Source organism: Toxorhynchites rutilus, chromosome 1 (assembly GCF_029784135.1).
Source record: "Toxorhynchites rutilus septentrionalis strain SRP chromosome 1, ASM2978413v1, whole genome shotgun sequence".
In the NCBI taxonomy this organism is placed as follows: domain Eukaryota; kingdom Metazoa; phylum Arthropoda; class Insecta; order Diptera; family Culicidae; genus Toxorhynchites; species Toxorhynchites rutilus.
Window position 1 is genome coordinate 53,336,633 of NC_073744.1, and position 23,642 is coordinate 53,360,274.

Here is a 23,642-nt window from a genome sequence, read left to right on the forward strand (position 1 = left end):
ATCCCGAGTAATGCAGAAATTTGTGTTTCATTTGTATGGCACCCCCACATGTGCTGAGAGAGACGAGCCAGCAGAATGACAGATAGTTTGTTGTCTTCTTATTCTTTTTACGCATTCTCATCAAGAAAATTCCAATCTGACAATTTCAATCAAGCAAGTTGTTGTCATTCATTTATGAGAAAAGTGTTCAAACTTGAAGTGAACCTTGGTTTGAGAGTACATTTGTGCGTTTTTATCCCCGATTTGATTTCTGACGTAGGACAGCGTCTAACAGGAATATATCGAGGGTAAAAAATTTGAGCACTGATCATGTAGGAAATAATAAAAGAAGTACCAGGTCAGCCCACATCATGGCTTCCAGCAGCATCGGCCCATTTAAACATTTTTTTTTACTTTCGATATTTTCGATATAGTTGTCCTAAAGAATTATTTCGATGATTTCTAAAACAATATATTTCTATAAATATATATTATTTATAGAAATAATAAGCAAACTGATTTTTATGATTTGTTTGTCGGTGGAGATCTTGTGTGAATTTATGTTTATGGGTGTTTTGGACTCATTTGTGACTTTTTCCGATCGTTCATTCAGTTTTCGTGAATTCTTTCACTCTTTCATTCATTCTTCCAATGGTTCCGGGTTGATCTATTGCTGCAAGCTCAGTGAATCGATTTTTGCAATGTGGGCGATGATTGTATATTCTCCGATGCAATTTGAATATGCAGCGTATGTGGAATATATAAAATAAGTGCTAATCTTCCAATGAAACATTGATAACATTGATTTCTCTCTGGTGCATTTTGAGGGAGCTTTGTCTGTGTCCGATGGAAATAATTGGTTGACTAAAAAGGATGCTGTGTCTGCATTTTTAGCAGGCAGTGATCACGATTCGGATGAAGATGAGAATTATTCTACCAGTCTCTCGTCATCTTTGCCATGATATTCTTGCCCATCACTGATGGACCATTCATATATAAATTTTAAATTTGATATGTAGCGACCTGCATCAAGACAAGAGTATCACTGAAGATCCAATCGAACTGACCGATAGTGAAGGTGAACCAATTAGTCTTGTCCACATAACTAAAAGGGTCAAGATTCTTTCTCCTCTTTATGTGTGATATAATTTGTATACCATTTCCCATAGACAACATATCTGTCGCTTTCAATCAATCTGCATAAATGTTGCGCTCACTCTGCCCTCCCTCACAACACCCACTTCCCGTTTGTGACATTGATGAGTGAACATTGTTTGTGCGATTGTCGAGCAGGAATGAATTGTCTTTCTCAAGATTCATTTCACCCCTAATAAGTGCTCGAAAGATGTAATCTTACGTTGATCGCACTTGATCGTAGACATTACAAAAAGAATGTTTTTGACCGCAGTATTTGATAAACTCTTTCTGAAAAGAACTGGATTTGATTTGCTGAAAACACTATCTTGATACGTTCAAACATAAATTCTCCTCTCGTGTTGTGCGTTATATTTGGCGATGGTAGTTTTTTTCGAAGCTGCTGCTGGGTTCGGCGGTTTCTGCATGCTTGCATGCAGAGATTTTTGAGGATTTGTTTGACGTTTGCTTTCGGGCAGCCACACCAGCAGTAGCAGCAGCTTTCTTCTTGCTGGTCGCCTTCTTCGCAGCAGCAAGTTCCAAAATGATCTAACCGCTGTACAATTATAATTGAGTGGATTTCCGAGCTGGCACCTGCTTATATCCAGATTTTTGTGATTTCAATAGCTTGCTTTCAAAGCAATTTTTGAGCTATTGAAACAAGTTTTTGGATCAATAAGTGACACACATAAATATAACGCGTAGACATTTCTTTCGAATGAAGCGGTTATCATAACATTTCTTTCAACATTTCAAAATCCTGTTTCTTCAATGTAACACTCTTATTCTCGAAGCAAATTCTGCAAATTCTGAGTATTTTAAAAAGTAAACTTGGTCCACTCTGATTGAACGTATCAGTGAAACATTCTGGTCTTCAGTGTGAATGATCGCAAAATGCACTATTTCAGAGTGCGATTTCAACTGTAGCGATGACAATGAATTAGAATTTGACGATTCTATTAACGAATACTGTCTAAGATGATTGAAAATGGGAAGTTTATGCTTTAACATGTTTGCCGTGCAATCATATTCATGTCTGTAATAGATGGCAGAGAATATTATGCTGAACGTGACCAAATGTTCATGCAGTTCCAACTTCATACCCCTTCCCTCTCCAATGAAATGGCACACTTTGACTCGCAACTGTTAATTGATTGAGAACGAAATCTTTAAAAATGCTTCATTTGGTTCAGTCAGAGAGGACCATGTACGCATAGGCTGCTAAATAAGTGCCTCTTTTGGCATTATACTTGATGTTTTTCTACAATTATTATGCGTCAAAGTATTGCCAGAGAGTAGCTAACATTTCTAAGAACAATATTGAACGAAAAAATCAAATGCTTTGAAAATTGCAGAGCACTGAACTTCAAGTTCGTTTTTTTCGAAATGATAAAAATGTCACATGGTCCGGTCTGACTTAACACCGACCATTTCTTCAAACCAGTTTTTTTCTTGGGGGTCCCGTTAAATTTTTTTTTTGACGTAGGACTACGTCTAACCGGAATATATAGGGGGTGAAATGGAAATCTAGGCACTGAACATGTAGGAAAAAATGCAAGATTTGGAACGCTTATAACTCGAGCATTTCTCAATAGATCGCAAAGGTTTTTGCATCAATTGATAGGAAATATATCTACGCATCTATCATAACGAATAACATTTCATTTTTCTTGAGATAAATAATTGAATAATTGTGAAATATCAAGCATTGTCCAAAAGCACTATGTGCCCATTTTTGATTGGTCCATTTTGTGCTCCTCAAATCGTACCGACCAACGATTGGAAAGGAAAAAGAAAAAAATGAACGAAACATTGGTCGCAGTCTCACACATGCGTAATTCTCGAGCCAGCCAGTCAGCTTAAAAATCCCCGCTCCGCTGCCGTAACGATCATTCTTTGTGTGGACACTGACTGGACAACATCGTTGCTGGACGAGCTGGACGGCGAGTGATCGAGTGCCTTTCTCAAGGCAAGAGGGCGGAGGTGGTAGCGCTGGAGTAGAGTGGAGTAGAGTTTTCAAAGGGCCTTTCTCAAGGCTAGAGACGAATGAACTGCAAAAGTTTAAAGTCTCTATAATACAATACCTTCCTTCCTTCCGTAACGATCATTCTCATTTAAACCGTACACCACATCAGTGCGCATCACATCACATCAACAAACCAACACAAGCAGCCATGTCTGGACGGGAAAGGCAAAATCCCGCTCGAACTGTGTTGGTCTGGAGTTCCCCGCAAGGGTAGCTAGGCCGAGCGCGTTAGTGCCAGTGCACCAGTCCACCTAGTCGGCGTTATATAGTTTCGACCGCCGAAGTGATCGAGTTAGCTGGCAAAGCTGCTCGGGACGATGAGAAAACCCGCATTCGGAACAGAACACATTCGGTTCGGTGGACATCAAGACAACAGGCAGTTGCACCGAGTCGCGAGTGGCAAACGCAATCGCAAAACGGCAGCTGGTAGCAGAAGAAAAAAGTTTGTTCTTTATACAATCTGCTTTGGTGGCAAATCCAGAACAAGGCGGCATCGAGGGCGTTCAAAATGGTTTTTTTCAAAACCACGAGTACTAAGTTTTCTAAATTGGAACCATTAATTTTTTCATAATTAGTTTGCCAGGATATGATGAGTATGTGAATTTGGCAGTTGTTCTGAGCTTATTGATTTTCACCAATTCTTAAATTGCTTCTAGATTGATACAGTAATTTACACTCGACATTTAGCTAATTGGACGGACCTGTAATGCGACATATTTAGTTGGACATTTTTGTAAACATAGAGTTCGGGGTCCAAATTATGACCCCACATTGAAAGTCGACACTGTACCACTGTCATCGCAAATGTTCAATTACAGGTTAATATCGCCTCCAATCCGACACTGAGTGGTGGTAATGCGACGTGCCATTGAATGTAATTTACTGTACAATATGTCACAAGCTGGATGGGAAGAAATTTTCCAACTGTGAAAGCTGTGGCGAGTGGCAATAAATCGCTAAACAGGAAGGTTTAGCCGAACAAGATGGGAATATCGAGTGATAACAAAACAATAAACTCTTTAGATTGAAGATAATTTTGTGATCCTGAAAAGGACCCTTTTTAGCCTGCATGTGAGTCCAACGAGCGAACAAATCGTAATGAATGTATTTTTTTGCCATCGCTACCTTTTAAAGCTCATTCGTTCGTCTCGTTGGACTCGCCCCTTTGGCTGAGTCTGCCGATTTGTCTCTATCCTGTGAGTGTGTACCGCTAGAGTACAAAACGCGCGGACCCCAAAAAAATATCTTACCGTACACCCGTGTGGTTGTACGGCATTGTTTAACATCGCATCGCATCTCATCATAAAAAGAAAACAAGCAGCAACGTGGACGTGTGGACGTAACAAAGGAGGACAAGTTAAGGGAAAGGCAAAGTCCCACTCGAACCGTGCAGGTGTGCAGTTCCCCGTAGGTGTATCCGCCAATTGCTCCACAAGGGTAACTTGGCCGGACGGAGTGGTGCCGGAGCACCAGTATACCTAACAGCGATTATAGAGTTTCGGCCGTCGGAGTGCTCGAGTTGGCTTGCAAAGCTGCTCACGACAATCAGAAAACATGCATCAAGAACAGAGCAGCTTCGGTTCGGCGCTCATCAAGGCAACAACTAGTTTCAGTGAGTGGCAAACGCAATCACAAAACGGCAGCAGGTAGAAGAAAGAAAAAGTTTGTTTATACAGACTGCTTTGGTGGCAAAACCAGCCACCGTAAAACACGGCGCTTTTCAGGGCCATTAAACCTTTCAAAGAAGAGTCATTAAAAGTTTTTCACAATACCAATGCATTCTAAAGTGACATAATATGACATATTTTTTTGTTTATGCTTGTTTTTGAACTTATTGGGGTCTTTTAAATTGATCATTCAGTTTTCACAAACCCATGCATGGTTCCCGAATTGAAAGTGGCTTCAAATTACAACACATTGTATGCAGAATGGCATTCACGAATTTTCTCGATAGCAAAAACTGCTTTCTTTGGTTGATAACTGATGTTGAAAATTGACTGACGTTACATCTGCATTGTAAAGAAACATAACTAAGGAGCAACATGATGAGCTATGTATTTCCTGCTGCTGTGTTCTTATTTTAAAGGACTTTAATCCGAAGGTCATCCGTCTCTGTATTCACTGTTGGTTTTTCAGAACGCTTATAGCTCGTCTATTTCTCGACAGATCGTAGAGTTCGTCTCCAAAACCTCAGTTCTTTTTCATTTTTATTTACATTGTTTGCGGAGACTACAAATCTTACAATTCATTCGTTTCCGAAACCACAGTTTAAGGTACGGTAATGTGCTCAATAGTGAAATATATGATAGTGAACGAGCTGATGACCACCTATGCTTTCCCTATCACAGCCATTTTTTTAATTGTACGATATGTGTATACGCCGAAAGATGCCCGACGTTGAACATTTAATAAGTACAAAGCCTTCAGAAAAAAATCAAGAATCAAGTTTGTAATAAAAAAACGCAAAAACACAACACCAAAGGTTCTTTTCAGAACCCCCAACATGTTCATAAAGAGTAAACAGTAAACTAATCCATTTTTCAGGTAGATAGGTAGGTAGGTTCACGTAGGAGAAGAAAAAAAACAATATATTTAAAATATATATATTTAGCAAAAGCTGTCCCCTTTGTATAGTCCTACGTCACTCCGGTTATGTCACCGACATTACCCACCCGTCTTTTTTTTCCAAATATATATTTTATTAAGGCACATTTGGCGTTAGCATGACGGGGCCGGGAGTCCAATATTTCGACAATTTTTGTCTTGCAACTATGTTAGTAATATGTAACCGATTACTCGCGGCAGTGTTCTAGAGAACTGAGAGCGAGTAGCATGGAACCGGATACACGACCAGACAACATGCTCGATGTCGCGGTAGCCATCGCCACAATCACAAAGATTGTTTGCTGCGAGCCCAATGCGATAAAGATGCGCGTTTAGGTTGTAGTGATTAGACATAAGCCGAGATATCACGCGAATGAAATCACGACCTACATTCAACCCCTTGAACCATGCGCTCGTCGAGACCTTAGGGATAATCGTGTGTAACCAACGACCGAACTCATCTTCACTCCACATGCGCTGCCAACTTACGAACGTGTGCTGACGAGGAAATTCCTTATAAGCAATTTGTCTTCCAAAAAGTTTGCCTTCTGATGCGCCCACCTTAGCTAGCGAATCCGCTTCCTCATTCCCCGGAATCGAGCAATGAGAGGGAACCCATGCTAAGGTAATCTTGAATAATTTTTCGACCAAAACACTCAAGAGATGTCTTATTTTTGTTAGAAAATAAGATGAGCGTTTATCAACTTTCATTGAGCGGATTGCCTCTATTGAACTGAGACTGTCTGAAAAAATAAAATAATGGTCGATGGGCAATGTTTCAATGATCCCTAGTGCGTAGTATATCGCACCCAGTTCAGCGACATACACGGAACAAGGATCTTTGAGTTTGAAAGAGGCACTGGAATTTTCATTGAAGATGCCGAAGCCGATGGACCCGTTTATGAATGAACCGTCAGTGAAGAACAATTTATCAGATCTAACTTTCCCATATTTTTCCGAGAATATCGACGGAATAACATTGGATCGTAGATGATCTTGGATTTCATGGATTTTTTGTCTCATGGACAGATCAAAATTGACAGAGGGAATGCAAAAGTATGGGAAGCAAACTTGGTTGGAGATGCCTGGTGAAGGGTGCACGTCGTGGGTAAGGTACTCATGGTATAAAGACATAAAACTTGACTGAGGAGTCAGCTGGAGTAGATTTTCGAAGTTATCGATCACCAATGGATTCATGATCTTGTAACGGATGAGAAATCTGTAGGTTAATTCTGTGAACCGAAGAGTAAGCGGGGGTACTCCTGCCAAAACTTCGAGACTCATCGTATGTGTCGAATGCAAACACCCCATGGGTATACGCAAGCAACGATATTGTATTCTCTCCAGCTTGAGAATATGAATCCTGGCAGCTGATCGGAAGCAAAAACTGCCATATTCTAACACTGATAATATCGTTGTTTTGTACAACTGAATGAGGTCTCCTGAATGGGCACCCCACCATGTTCCGGTAATTGTTTGGAGAAAATTGATTCTTTGTTGGCATTTCTGTTTCAAATACGCAATGTGTTTCCCCCAGGTACACTTAGAATCAAAATATAGGTATTTGAAAAACATAGAGTGTTGGATCGTTTTGCCGGATAGGTGAAGCTGGAATTGGGCGGGTTCGTGCTTCCTAGAAAAAACGACCATTTCGGTTTTCTCCGTAGAGAATTCGATACCCCGCTTGAGGACCCACGTGAACAGGTTGTTTAGGGTATCTTGCAACGACTTTTGCAGAACGACGGGATTAGTACCCGTGATGGAAATAACTCCATCGTCTGCAAGTTGTCTCAGCGTGCAGTCTGTAGTTAGACAATCATCCATAACAGTCATGCGGGACAACATTCAGCTCCAGAAACTTGTTGAATATGTTCAGCAAACGCTGTTTTGCCAAGTCGGGAAAATTCTTCAACAAGTTGAATTTAATCTTGTCCGACCCCGGAGCTGAATTGTTACATGAGAGAAGTGCAATTGAGAATTCCACCATCGAAAAATTCTCATAATCGCTTTGAAGCGGTATATTGCGCACGATGTGTTGTGCAGGGACGGGATCGGGGCAAACCTTCCTTGCAAATTTTTAAATCTAATGGTCAGAGTATTCCTCACATTCGTTTGTATGGTTTCAGCCACGCATTCTCCTAGCCGTATTCCAAAGAGTGCTCATAGTGGTCTCCCTTCACAAACCATTGACGAATTTTCGCCAATATCCACGCTTTTTTGCTTTGATCAAGCCTTTTAGTTTGGCTTCTAGAGCTTGGTACTTTCGAAACCATTCCACTAATCCAGTATTCCTGAATTTTTTGAAAGCGGACGATTTTTCAAGGTGTATCGTCTTGAAGTGCGCTTTCGTAAATCAAACTCGATATAAAGTTATACTCTTCGAGTGGAGGAAGTTCATGCATTGAAACAAAGGCTTCAGATATTGTTTCTGCAAATTTTGTCCAGTCAATATTTTTCGTGAGGTCATACGCAATATCGAGTGACTCGAGAGAACCTGATTCATTGGTGATCGATAAAATTATTGGCAGGTGATCACTACCGTGGGGATCTTGGATTACCTTCCACGTGCAATCCAGGGATAACGAAGAAGAGCAAAGTGATATGTCTAGCATACTTGCCCGTGCAGGAGGTTTGGCTATCCTAGTTGCTTCCCCAGTATTTAAAATTGAGGGGCTCAAAATGAAAGGGGGGTAAGTGACATCATCGATTTCTCTACATCGATTCTCTATTTTGGTCTCAACCCAGCTGCAAATATATTCCCAGTTATATTTGATAATGTGGGAGATAGGTCAGAACCTCATCTATCGGTTGAGTTGCAGTTGAGTTATTAACTAAATAAAAAGTTGATGAAGAGAAATCGATCAAATCACTTACACCCCTTTCCTTCTTAGCCCCTCAATTGTCATTTTGAAGTTGTCGCACAAATCATAAATCAAAGTGGCACGGTTGTCATCGTAGAGTGACCCCCATGCTGTTCCATGGGAGTTGAAATCACCTAAGATTAGCCGCGGCTCCGGCAATGCCTCGATGCCTTTTTGCCTTTTTGTTGAAAACATTTTAAAATTTTTTTCAGAGCAAAACACTGATGCGAGCTTTGGCCCCACAGCCACTGCGCACCTTTGCCCCACATACAATTTTTGAACTAATCGAATTTTTAAAAAAAGCTTTTTCACAAAAACGAATACGCACTATCATCTACTGTAGAATGAAGGTTTCTTAGACAGGGTGGTTTCGAACTTCCCAGTTTTTTCAGGTAAGTTAATCGTCATCTCCAAAACTGAAAAAAATGGATCAAAACATCGCAAAACTCTTTTTACCTCATAATTTTTTGTCACTTTCATGAAATGTATCTTGTTTATATGTGTGAACTGCTGGTGTAATAATGTATCAAATGAATACACTGTTGTCGAAATTTTATGCTCGTTTGCTTCGAAATGGCCAATGTGCATTTTTGCACCGTGTGCACCTTTGCCCTACACTACTCTACTACATTCATTTTCTAATGACTTTCTGATACAGTCAACGTTGGTAGACCGCCTCCTAACATTTGAACAATTAGTCGCCCGTAATGCCTAAAAGTTTGACCACCCCTGCTAAAGACCTTCCCGTGACACGTCGGTGAGTGGTAACTAATGTACAAGAAGCGCCAAACACTGAATCGTTCCATGTCAGAAAAGTATTGTTCACCGATACATATTTGAAGTTTTCTTTTTCATTCTGAAACGTTCAACATTCAACAAGCTTTCGAATCATTTGGAAAAGTATGCTCCATATCCGCTCCCACCATCGCCCGATGCGGTTACATTTCAGGGAAAGAATTAACAATCCGGACCGCGTGAAGGCCCATTCAACGTCAGTCGGCGTGGTGGTAAACAATCAAATCCGCCGGATATGATTTCATATTCGCGTTTACATCACGCGTACGACGCTGTCACGATCTGAACGAACGAACGCCACCCACCCGTGCTATCTCTCCTTTCTGGGTGCTGCTCCTGTACGAACCATCAAACTTGCGAAAAATCCGGATAACATACGCCGTTTATACCCGGACACCACACTCAGACGGGATCGGTTGAATGCCTTTCCGCGACTCGCTTCACCGCGGCCAACTCCGGGCGAGCGCGCGTGTTCTCGAAGTTTTTCGCGTTTAAACTCTCAACAGAATGGTGGAAAATAGTAGAGGGAGGGGGCGGTGGGTAATTTCCATCCAAAAGCTTTCGCAGGAACGCGGGAGTGATTTAATTCCTGCGTTCGCTCGCTGTTGGTCGGTGAATCTGTCCGGGGGATGCAGAGTTTTCTTCGCCCGCCTTTCAGACGCGCGTCGTTTTCTATGCTGTTTGCGTGGTGTAATTGAATTTCTCAAAAAGCAATTTCTATAATTGAATGGCGTTGGCGTGTGTCTCGGAGCATTTGCGAGTTGCAGCATCAGCTTCGCGGTTCAGGATCCGCTCACATTATCTCCAGTTGGACAATTGATTGCGATTACAATTGCACTAATTGACGGAGAACAATTAGAACATCTGACAGATGAAGAGCAATCAGTCAAACGGTTGATTGAACGATATGAAATTAATCCTATTACGTAGGTCCTACTGGTATTCAAACCATTGTCTTGACCACGCGCTGATGAATATCGCAGAAATAAAGCCGTCAACTGTGGAGTCGAGACTCCCACTCTCGTTGATAGACCATTGAAAATCTCATAAAATCCAGCTTAGCGTCCATTGCTTGAACTAACTCTGTCTCGTTTTTTTTCTCGGTTCTTTGTTTTTATTTCACAGATTCGTTTGTTTATCATCTTTTTATCTTCGTTTTCCCAGCGGTGTGCATCAGCAGCAGCAGGAGGACTGATTGAAGTGAGTAGCGAGTAAAAGGAAAGTCAGGAAAAAATAGTGGTGAATCAACAGCTCCAGAGCTGAAATGGAGCAGCACTACCGCTCCGGTTGTCATTGTTGTGGCCCAGTTTAGTTGGTTTCCTGCGCCAAGTGGTATAGCACAATTGTGATGTTATTGGCCCTATGAAATATGATGAAGAAATAGTGCTTTATGAAGGGTTTGCCGAAGAAAGGAAGATTTATATGAATCTGTGAAATAGTGGAAACAAAAAAAAAAAAGAAGCAAAGTGATAAGCGGCGAGAGTGGGAGTCTCGAATGAAAAGTGATCTCGAGTATTCGTACTGTCGGATAGCGTTGATAGCGTTGCCCTCCCCCGACAAGACGGGAAGCCATTTTTCTTCGAATGAAGTACACGCCTCTACGGATGGTTTGAATGGTGGTGACTGTTGGAATAGATCAAAGGATACACCTCCCGTCGCCCTTCTCTGCGCTTCGCTGAGCAACTAGGGTAAGTAATAGGTATACATAGATGTAGAGAAGTTTATTTGCTTTATGACATGGTGAAATCGTTTGAAGAAGGAATCCCTGTGACGCAAAAGAAGATCCGTGGGTATTTTGCGTAAGAAAGTAGCAATTGCTTTGAGAATTGATGGCATTGATAAATTCACAAACCGTTTCATTTATACCGTATATGTGAGTTATTCCGCCACTTCAACTCCTTTTTTTGATGATGAATGTTGTTACCATCTGTATGATGTGTGAAAGCCGCACTCGGATCGCTCGATTACACCCGAAGAACAAATCTTGAGTGCTCGAATATTTTCTTGATTCTACTGATTTGAAAACATCGTTTTCCTAAATGACACTAACGATCTCAGAGGAACTTTTGCCATCTCAACGTAGTAATCAAACTTGCGTCATTTTTATAAATACTTAGTTGAGATTTCTTATGCCGAATAACATATTGGATTGGATTGCTTCGACAACTCGCAAGCAGATCGGTCCTATATTTGGTCCGATACAGGTGTTTTTTTTACATCCGTTTCTAGTGTGTAATTTTTCATCTGGTGCGCTGCGAGCGAGTAAAGCTCATAAAAAGTGGTACGCTATCGAGACAATCCGACAGCAAGTCACATCATCACACACGCTACACAGCAGCGGGGCAAGTAGAAGTTTATTTTCCTCTTACCTCTTCTATCATTCTGTATAGCTTTTGTGCTCGATTTATACCATTGTTTAACTTTGTGTTTATCATATCGGCAAGCGTTGGGGGTCTCCGTAGCCACATTGGTTGCGCGTTCGCTTAGTAAGCGATCGATCGTGAGTTCAAAACTCAGGGCCCTCATTGACCATCTTTGTGTTGTTACAGAATAGCTACGTCCACGCAACAATCATCAGCGATGGAGATCGATCCACGGTCGAAATAAGATCGATTCATCCATACAACTGCTCTGCTTTGCAAGACACATCGGGCTGCTGTTCTATAAATAACTCAACAATGATCAATCAACTGTCTCCGCTGTCCGGTGGTCCAACTGGATAATGGAAGAACAGAAAGAATACTCTTACGCCTAAATAGCTACTGTGTAAATGTACCATATGCAATGGTATAGAAGGAATACTGGCGAATGGCAACTGTGTAATGTACTAATTATAGATATGATAACCATGTGACATGTACACGATTAAAATTCGGCTCTGTTACAGCTAAAATGCTAATGAGCCTTAAATAAATAAATGGGATAAAAAAAAAATATCGGCAAGCGTTGGCATTAGGGGTGTTCATTTCTTACATCACCGTTGAACTTTTATTGGAACTTTTTTCATTTTCAAATTACACATAATAACAAAAAAAAACATTTTCAACAATAACTAATATAAAAATATAATTTCTTTTACTAATTTATATTTTCCAAATTATAATATTCTGTTCATATCGAACAGTTGTCTACTTCTTCGTTTTTATTAATATGGCAGAGGGCGGGGAGGATCCCCCATCCAGTCCAAAGAATATATCAGATAATGAACCTCCTCCTGAAGAGCAGGAGGATGAAACAGAAGATGAGGAGGAAAATTCTGTATACGAGATAGAAAGCTCTGAAGATGAGGAAAAAGACGAGAAGCAGGATTTTCGTCTAAAAGAATACCCTGATGGCGCCAAAGGCCCATTTATCGTATACTTTAGACGAAAATCCAAACCTCTTAACGTCATTCGCATCTCAAAAGAGTTGACACAGAAATTTTCCGAAGTTACCGAGATTACTCGGATGGGGCCAGACAAATTACGAGTAGTCGTCTCCAGCAGAACCCAAGCGAATGAAATAACGCGCTGTGATCTCTTTGCGATCGAGTATCGCGTATACGTACCCTGTTGCAACGTTGAAATAGACGGTGTAATAAACGAAAAGGGTTTGACTCGAAAAGAGATACTCGATGGTGTCGGTCGCTTCAAGAACTCCTCACTTAAAAGTGTGAAGATTCTTGCATGCGATCGACTGAAATCTGTGTCACTTAAAAATGACAAAAGAGTTCTCAATCGGACAAACTCTTTTCGTGTGACATTTGAGGGTGACACCTGGTAGACAACATTTTAAATGCTTTAAATATAAACGACCCTCTTAAAAGCATAGTATTATGTTTGCTTCCGATTGTGAGAACATTTTTGAAAGAAAAATGCGGTTTTTTGCCAGCGTTCATTTCCCTCGATGCCTGAGTCAGTGCAAGAGGTCACGGATTTGACCACTGTAATACAGTGGAATTGCAGAAGCATCATTCCTAAACTAGATCAGTTTAAATTTTTAGTTCACAGCTCTAACTGTATTTTATTTTCTCTCTGTGAAACATGGCTTTCTTCAGCCGATGAGCTGAATTTCCACGATTTCAACATTATTCGCCTCGATCGAAATGACTCGTTTGGTGACGTGCTATTGGGGATTAAAAAATGTCACTCCTTCTATAGAGTCACTCTCCCATCGATGACAGGCATTGAAGTTGTTGCTTGCCAGACACAAATCAATGGCAAAGACCTCTGCATTGCTTCGATATGTATCCCTCCCAGAACTACGGTAGGCCGCCATCAGTTCTTTGATACTATCGAGGCAATGCCGGAGCCGCGGTTAATCTTAGGTGATTTCAACTCCCATGGAACAGCATGGGGATCACTCTACGATGACAACCGTGCCACTTTGATTTATGATCTGTGCAACAACTTCAAATTGACAGTTTTGAATACTGGGGAGGCAACCAGAACAGCCAATCCTCCTGCACGGGCAAGCATGCTAGACATATCTCTATGTTCTTCTTCGTTATCCCTGGATTGCATGTGGAAGGTAATCCAAGATCCCCACGGTAGTGATCACCTACCAATAATTTTATCGATCGCTAATGAATCAAGCTTTCGTGAGTCAGTCAATATTTCGAATGACCTCACGAAGAATATTGACTGGAGAACACTTGCGGAAATAATATCTGAAGCAATTGTTTCAATGCATGAACTTCCTCCACTCGAAGAGTATAACTTTATATCGAGTTTGATTTACGAAAGCGCACTTCAAGTCCAAAAAAACGTGTACCGGCTACCATTTTCCGACGTCGTCCTCCATCACTTTGGTGGGACAAAGGATGTTCAAAGGTCTACCTTGAAAAATCATCCGCTTTCAAAAAATTCCGGTAAACTGGACTAGTGGAATGGTTTCGAAAGTACCAAGCTCTAGAAGCCAAACTAAAAAGTCTGATTAAAGCAAAAAAGCGTGGATATTGGCGAAAGTTCGTCAATGGTTTGTCAAGGGAGACCGCTATGAGCACTCTTTGGAATACGGCTAGGAAAATGCGTGGCTGGAACCATACAAACGAAAGTGAGGAATACTCTGACCGTTGGATTTTTAACTTTGCAAGGATGGTTTGCCCCGACACCGTTCCTGCACAAAACGTCGTACGCGACATTCCACTTCAAAGCGGTTATGAGAATTTTTCGATGGTGGAATTCTCAATTGCTCTTCTCTCATGTAACAATTCAGCTCCGGGGTCGGACAAGATTAAATTCAACTTGTTGAAGAATCTTCCCGACTTGGCAAAACAACGTTTGCTAAACTTGTTCAACAAGTTTCTGGAGCTGAATATTGTCCCACATGACTGGAGACAAGTGAGAGTGATAGCCATACGAAAACCCAACAAGCCGGCTTGCGATCACAACTCGTCTAGGCCGATTGCAATGTTATCCTGTATTCGTAAATTGTTAGAGAAAATGATTCTACTTCGTTTGGACAAGTGGGTTGAAGCGAACAATTTGCTGTCAAATACGCAGTTTGGCTTCCGCCGAGGTAAAGGGACGAACGATTGTCTCGCGCTGTTATCTTCTGAAATCCAAATCGCATTTGCTCGCAAAGAACAAATGGCTTCCGTTTTTCTCGATATCAAAGGGGCATTTGATTCAGTTTCCATGGAAATTCTCTCAGAGAAGCTTCATAATCGTGGACTTTCTCCAATTCTCAATAATTTCCTGTACAATTTACTGTCAGAAAAGCACATGATTTTCTCTCATGGCAGCTCGAAATCTTCTCGTTACAGTTTTATGGGCCTACCACAAGGCTCCTGCCTAAGCCCCCTCTTGTACAGTTTTTACGTCAATGATATGGATGATTGTCTAACTAGAGACTGCACGCTGAGACAACTTGCAGACGATGGAGTTATTTCCATCACGGGTACTAATCCCGTCGTTCTGCAAAAGTCGTTGCAAGATACCCTGAACAATCTGTTCACGTGGGCCCTCAAGCTGGGTATCGAATTCTCTACGAAGAAAACTGAAATGGTCGTTTTTTCTAGGAAGCACGAACCCGCCCAATTCCAGCTTCACCTATCCGGCAAAACGATCCAACACTCTATGTTTTTCAAATACCTATATTTTGATTCTAAGTGTACCTGGGGGAGACACATTACGTATTTGAAACAGAAATGCCAACAAAGAATCAATTTTCTCCAAACAATTACCGGAACATGGTGGGGTGCCCATTCAGGAGACCTCATTCAGTTGTACAAAACAACGATATTATCAGTGTTAGAATATGGCAGTTTTTGCTTCCGATCAGCTGCCAGGATTCATATTCTCAAGCTGGAGAGAATACAATATCGTTGCTTGCGTATACCCATGGGGTGTTTGCATTCGACACATACGATGAGTCTCGAAGTTTTGGCAGGAGTACCCCCACTTACTCTTCGGTTCACAGAATTATCCTACAGATTTCTCATCCGTTGCAAGATCATGAATCCATTGGTGATTGATAACTTCGAAAATCTACCCCAACGTACAGAGCACTGAAGACTGCAACATCCCAATTATGAGAACACTTGTAATACTAACCTCGAGCCAACCGCGAGTAATCGGTTACATATTACTAACATAGTTGTAAGCAAACATTGTCGAAATATTGAACTCCCGGCCCCGTTAGGCTGACGCCATAAAAAATAAAATAAAAAAACACACCTACACCAACTAGCGTTGCACAGTGGGGAATCGCTGGCCATCAGGCAAAAAAAAACGCGTCAGCTGTTTCATAATATTTTTCTTTCTTGCACTTGAATATTAAAGTGCTTTAATCCACTTTTGAGCGCAATTTCATCAAATCTGATTTTTTATGACGTTTCAAAGCTTGGCATATTGACTTTTTTTTTAAAGAAAGTAAAATACTTCGAAACGCTCTGCAACTTCAATAACAGCTCGGAAAAAAATATGAAAAAAGTCACAGGAAGGTTGTGTCCGAGACACGACCGCATAATTGACGTAGGATTTCATTAGGCTATCTGTTGGTTTTGGATATGTTTGAAAAATTACATCGTTAAACTCTTTGACCCTATAAAGGGCCGTTTTGTTTGGTTGTTGGGTATTGTTTGTCAACTCCACCAGTGTTTACCGAGCGATGATGGCAGAATGATGATAAACAGTCGTTGGATGGAGCGTAGCAGATAAAAGATACCGAAGTGGAACGGGATATAATGAAAACCGACCCCTGCGATCCTAGACGAGATGCCTCCTGTGATATGTATGGATGAAATAAAGAAAAAAAACTCACCAATGTAATATAAGATAATGACCAATACCGAACACAATTATTATTTTTTCTCATCAGTAAAAACATGTTACCTTAATATAGAGAAAACATATTTGAAATGAAAAAGGTATTTTGTTTTATAATTTTTACTTTCTGAGTGTTTATTCAACCCAATGCAAATTAATTGGACTACCAACACCTAATACTATATGTAGAGGATATGGAAAATCACTTTTTCTAATATTTCTTCGCTATTCCAATTTTTCTCGCCGTATAAACTTCGCTTGGGTGAAAAATGAACACAACAAAACAGACAGCTTAAACCAAACCAAATAAATCGTTTCATATATCAAGTCATTTTTAACACAACTGCTACCATATACAATTTTACACCTACACTTGTGCTACATTTTCCAAAATAAACGAACGGTCATTGATATGAAATTTAACGAAGCAACCCCGATTTGCAATGCCGATTTCCCCCAGGCAGCTTGATTTTGATGTCTCTGTTAGGGACCCGCCGCATGTGTCGTCAATTTCGACCAATCAGAAGTGGTATTTCCGTTAGGATAGGGGTTGAGATTTTCCATAAAAAAATTGTTTTGAAGTGCCGAAATCGATTGACGCTGAAATAACTGAGCAATAAGCGTTTGAAATTGGATAATTTTCACGATGTACTCGATTTTCGATTTTCAATTTGTACCCCAATATGTTCCCGAAAGACGTAATCCTACGTCAAATAGTATTTGTAGAAAACTAACTTCAAAGTTTTGTTGCCGCAGTTTGCCCTGGATGTGACTACATATAAAATTTAGGTGAAATATAAGCTTTCAACTGTCCGCTGTAGCGCAAAATTGTCGTTTCAGTGAGAAAGGTGATAGCAAATTTTTTACAATTTTTTTTTAATATTTGAATTTTATTTAGGATTCAATTAAATCAAAATCATAATAATCCATTTATGAAAATTTTCGCATCACAGAAATCTGTAGAGGATAAAATATTAATTTGGGCTGAATATCATAAAATATATCATTAAAAAGTTATAAAAACGTTTGTAATTAAAAAAGAAATAAAAGTGAGGTAGAGTAAAAAAATATTTATGAAATCGAAATATATCAAATAATTTATCACTCAGCGCATATTAAAAACAATGTACAGAGGAACCCCGATTATCCGCGATGCGGATTATGCGCGACAAGGAGTTCCATAGTAAATCCATAGTTCTTCCAAAATTTGTTGGTGAGTGATAGGCTTATGTAATTTTGTCTTGTTCCTGGCTTTCACATTATCTGACCACTGGTGTACACGACCTTCTAGATTGTAAAATATAATGATTTCTGTATTGTTTTCATGCTGCAATTTCTGTTTTTCGTGTTTGGAACTCATTTTTAGTGCTTTATGGCGCTATCCGCGATTTTCGTTATTCGCAGTAAGCTAGCCAGACCATTGCGTGGATAAACGGGGTTCTACTGTATGACGGATTTCGCGCCAACTCGTTTATGGGATTGGCATGACCCTCTCTGAATTTAATGAAACTCTCTGGGCGTGAAGATCTCACCTAGTTAAGCAACTTGGCATACTTTGTCTTCCGAAAATTTATCTAGACTAACATATGAAAAGGGCCAAATACTGTTGACCATTTTTTCATAATTTTTTTTACTCGAAAATAGTAAGTTCTACAAAAAAGTGATCTATGGAAAAGTTTTAGTACAATAATTGACTTTTCAAAAAAAAATACTGAAAAAATATTTTTTGAAATCGATTTTAAAAACTAAAAGTCGATTTTCTCAAAATGTTCATCTCAGATTTTGATAAAATGGTAGATAAATGGTGGATAAATATGTGCCCTAAAACGCTTCCATACTTCGCAACTTGTGCATATCTAAGTCAAAAAAGTTTTTCTAACAAAAGCTTTTTCAATATTTTATTGAAATTGAGTTCATTTCTTTTTTCAGTGCAACAAGCCCAAAATTAAAAAAAAAATAATAATAATAAAAATGTTGAGAGGGTGTTCTAGAGGTCTTTATTTCAAATCAAATGTAATAAAACTTAAAATAAAATAATAAAATTTATCTAAACTAGCATATGGAAAGGGTCAAATATTTCTGACAATTTTTAAGTAAGTCCTACAAAAAGAGATCTATGGAAGAGTTTTAGGAAAATAAACTCTTTTTTCTGAAAATTGAATTTTCAGAAAAAAATACTGAAAAAATATTGTTTTGGTATCCTACACTGAAAAAAATGATTTAAAAAACTAAAAGTCGGTTTTCTCAAAATGTTCATCTCAGATTTTGATGAAGTGGTAGATAAGTGGTAGATAAATATGTGCCCTACGACTCTTCCATACATTGCAACTTGTGCATATTTAAGGCAAAAAAGATTTTCTAACAAAAACTTTTTCAATATTTTATTGAAATTAAGCATATTTCTTTTTTCAGTACAGAAAGCCAACCCAAAACAAAAAAATATATAATAATAATAAAAAAGGTGAATGAGTGCTTTAGAGGTCTTTATTTAAAATCAAATGTAATAAAACTTATGACATATTTTGGCATTAAATTCATTTTTATTCATCTGATGGTATAATGACCATGTATGTACATGTTAACTTAACTTTCGCGTGATTGAATAGTTCCTCAAGTTCGCTCGCCTTTTTATATGCTGTTCTTTGGATACGTAATAGACATTCAATTTCGTGATACATTTGTCATTTTGTTTAACTGCCCAATCATAATGCTCTAGTGTTGTTTGGTGATGATTGTACTTCTTAGAATATAAGTTAACATGTACATGGTATAAAATCAGATGAATATGTCATAAGCTTTATCATATTTGATTTTAAATAAAGACCTCTGAAGCACTCATTCAACATTTTTATTATTATTGTATATTTTTCTGTTTTGGGTTGGTTTTCTGTACTGAAAAAAGAAATGAGTTTAATTTCAATAAAATATTGAAAAAGTTTTTGTTAGAAAAACTTTTTTGTCTTAAATATGCACAAGTTGCAATGTATGGAAGAGTCGTAGGGCACATATTTATCCACCATTTACCTACTATTTCATCAAAATCTGAGATGAACATTTTGAGAAAACCGACTTTTAGTTTTTTAAATCAATTTTTTTCAGTGTAGGATACCAAAAAAATATTTTTTCAATTATTTTCCTAAAACTCTTCCATAGATAACTTTTTTGTAGGACTTACTTAAAAATTGTCAGAAATATTTGACCCTTTCCATATGTTAGTTTAGATACATTTTCGGGAAACTAAGTATGCCAAGTTGCTTTATTAGGTAAGGTCTTCACGCCCAGAAAGTTTCATCAAGTTCTGAGAGGGTCATGCAACATCTGATCGAGTTAGCGCGAAATCCGTCGTATATAGAAAACATTCAGCCCTTTTCAATTGTTAAACAAGATTCACTATCACACAAACTGAATGAACAATAGCGTGACAATTCCGCATCTTTTCAGTTTTATTTACAACGTTGAGTGATTCCAGTGTCGTTCAAAATAGATTTCAGCTATATATATAGAAAATCAGATTCATAATTTCGATTTACTTACTAATTCTACTATGCAGTCTTCAACTTCAGCGGTACCACACAATTCAAAGCCTCGTATGTTGTTTATTTTTTTATTGGTTTGATACTTGTGTTTTTATACCCTATTTCAAAAAAAAAAAAATGAACCGGGTTAGAAAGACCACAAATCTATAAAAAAAAGAAGCATCCAAAATCACTCGACGAAATGAAAATAGCAACGGAAGAGATTTTTCCCGCTGACAAGTATAATGTATTCCAAATTTCCCTCGTAAAAATAGTCGAGGAAATACTAATCATTGAATAATGAATCATCTGCTCATCTTCACAGATCGAATAGTAAACACTTATTTCGAAAAGGAGAAAAGTAATTGTAAAATCTTCCAGTTGAAGTAATATGTCTATCGAAATGAACAATTGTTGTATCAAGGAAAGATGATGATGAATCTAATGACAGTTATGAAGAAGAATAATAAGAAGGAGAAAAAAAAGAATAAGGAGAAGAAGAATGTTTTTTTATCCCGTTTATTTTTTTATTTAGGTTCATTAGCATTTTAGCTGTAACAGAGCCGTATTTTAATCGTGTACATGTCACATGTTTTTGTCATGTATCTATAAATAGCACATTACACAGTTGCCATATTAGGTGTAAGAGTATTCCTACTATACCATTGCATATTACACACATTACACAGTAGCCGTTTATGCGTACGAGTATTCCTTCTGTTATTTCATTGTCCAGTTAGACCGGACAACGGAGACAAGGATTGGGCGATCTCGGATCGATTTTCAGAAGATCGATCTTTTCCATTCCGATTTCCGATTTTTTGGATCGATTTTTTTTACTCGAGAAAATCGAGAAAATGGTTTTTTTTGCTTTTGATTTTTTCGATCCTATATTTCGATCTTTTTGTAGTTTTTTTTCAGTACGGATCGATTTCAATCTCACTAAAGGCCACCTAACATTTTTTTTCAAAGATAATTTCAACATTTGGATCACATCTTCTACAATGTGGCTACGAAGACCCCCTTAAGACATTCGGCATCAATTTTTTTTTTCGCAAACATCATTTTGGGTAATTTATCGATTTTCAAAAAACTCAAACTTTGACCACTTTGAGCCACTCTCCATAAAGTATGGAAAAGTTCATTCGCTCATTTCTTCACACCTAATTATCAATCACTCTTGTATCTGCTTGGAATAATCATGGCAAAGGGAATGCAGCAAGCAATCGTGAGATTGCATGATGAATCATATTTCACTCTCCGACCATCAAAACAAAGAGTGGAAAACAACATTCGATGCATGAGTACTCCTTTGGAAGGATCGCACAAAACAAAATAACGAGTGAGTCAAAATGGACTCAATCTGAGTGTATGTATGATTTCATTTTCCCTTCTATTCTCTTCCTTGTCAGCATTCAAGTGCCTTTGTTATCGGCAATGCACATGAATCTACCTTCCCGCTCACCAACAACTTGTGTTAATATGGTCTTTTGCGTTGGCTTAGATCGTTTCATACTAGAAACAAAAAAAAAAGTCATTGCAATAGTGCACAGGAAACAACTCGACTTCAACTATCTACCTGTATTTTACTGCCGCGATCGAGGCTTCAATGATTGCTATTTGAGTGAAAAGCGAATAATTTTACAGAGACACTCGCTGGCTCAAGCAAAAGTTTCCAACTTGATTCTCTCACCATCGAACGTCATTCCGAGAGGCGAATGAGAGAATGCAAAATTCTCTGAGAATAGATGAGCGGAATCGAGACAGTATTTTTCCGTTAAACTCGAGAATGAACTTTGCGAAGATGATAGGTGAATGTTTTCTGTCTCAAATAATGTGAGGCATAAACGGAAAATAGAAGGGTTAATTTTATCTGTGAACCCGGCAAACTTCGTCCCGTCCAAAATTTATTTTTTTTGTTATCAATACCTTCAAACATTCACGTTTTCTTACTAAGCGCAAGTTCATGAGTCCAATCGCAGAACTGTTAATTTTTTTTTATCTTCGCTTGTTTTTCGTCGGCCTATTTCCGCCACTTCAGTGCCAATCACCGACATCAGAGAGGCGACTCCACCTGTTCCTACCTATCAGACTCAACAACTCATGAGCCGGGCCAACTTCTTTTACTTCCCCTCCGAAGGAAGACGTAACCAGAGATTTTTCGCCTCAGAAAATACCAACGACGCCAGCTGGGATTGAACCCAGGCCGATCGGATTGTGAGGCTGTTACGCTAACCACACAACCACTGGCGCCGTCAACTGTTCATTGATTGATCTTCTAATCGAACCCGTTGAATATACCTTTTACTAGAAAAATTCCTAGTATATCAGTTAAGATCCCTACATTCAGACCCACCGCCGGGTATACAACCATAGAAGAAGGAGGGTAGACATAGAGCAAGGACAATGAGTAAATAGAGGAATAGCAGCTTCCTAATAGAGATATAGGGAACCCGCCTGTGGCGATAACGGGTAATTAAATAATGTTTCTTGTCAGATATAAAAAGGCGAAACTATGTGAAATAAATTAGTTCTAGTCTAGAGCTCAAACCTATAACATGTTTCTATTAAGTACATAATCTTACTGTCCTTAATTTATCTACTTAAACTTGACACTATAATATCAGAATTTTTTCAGACACATTTCTCGTTCAAGATTTTTCAACCACTTGCAAATAGCATGTTTCTCCGTTACATGGAATAAATGTTTGATACGGAAAATATGATAGAATAAAGACAGACCCCTCCCCTCTTCATGCCAAATTTGGCTCCATTTGCTTGATTAGTTTTCGAGTTATACAGAAATTTGTGTTTCATTTGTGTGTCAGCCCCCCTTTAGAGAGGAACGGGGGGGGGGGGGTGTATTGGAGTGTCTAATCAACATAGAAACATTTATTGCACCCTAATTCTTCATATGCCTAATTTGATACCGTTTGCTTGAATAATTCTCGAGTAATGCAAACATTTGTGTTTCATTTGTATGGCAGCCCCCTCTAAGAGAAAGAGGAGGGGTATCTAACCACCATAGAATAATTTATTTAATGCATCCTAAAACCCACAGATGCCTAATTTGATTACATATGCTTGAATAATTCTCGAATAATGTAGAAATTTGTGTTTCATTTGTATGGCAGCCGCCTCTTAGAGAGGGGGGTGCAGTATCTATGGTGGAGTATCACCATAGAAACATTTCTTGTACCATTTCTTGTACCATAAAACCTCTATATGACTATTTTGGTATAACTTGCTTGATTAATTCTCGAGTAATGCAAAAATTTTGTTTCATTTGTATGGCATCCCCCCCCTCTTAGAGAGGGGGAGTGGAGTGTCTAACCACCATAGAAACATTTATTGCACCCTAAAAGCTCCATATGCCTAATTTGGTTCATTTGCATGATTAATTCTCGAGTAATGTAGAAATTTGTGTTTCATTTGTATGGCAGCCCCCCCTAAGAGAGGGGGGGAGTTCTGAGCCACC

At 39.0% G+C, this 23,642-nt stretch overlaps 1 protein-coding gene across 9 annotated transcripts in view; it reads left to right on the forward strand.

Moving 5' to 3' along the window:
• The window catches only part of LOC129766800 (cadherin-87A), a 722,345-nt gene that overhangs the window by 175,354 nt on the left and 523,349 nt on the right, over positions 1 to 23,642 (forward strand). For 5 of the 9 annotated variants that reach the window (XM_055767419.1, XM_055767422.1, XM_055767397.1 and 2 more), the window contains one exon: positions 10,564 to 11,087. The gene's annotated coding sequence lies outside the window, so the exon portion shown is untranslated. Of the gene's footprint in view, positions 1 to 10,524; positions 11,088 to 23,642 lie in introns of all 9 variants that reach the window. The other 4 variants (XM_055767405.1, XM_055767415.1, XM_055767411.1 and 1 more) reach the window with 1 other exon arrangement.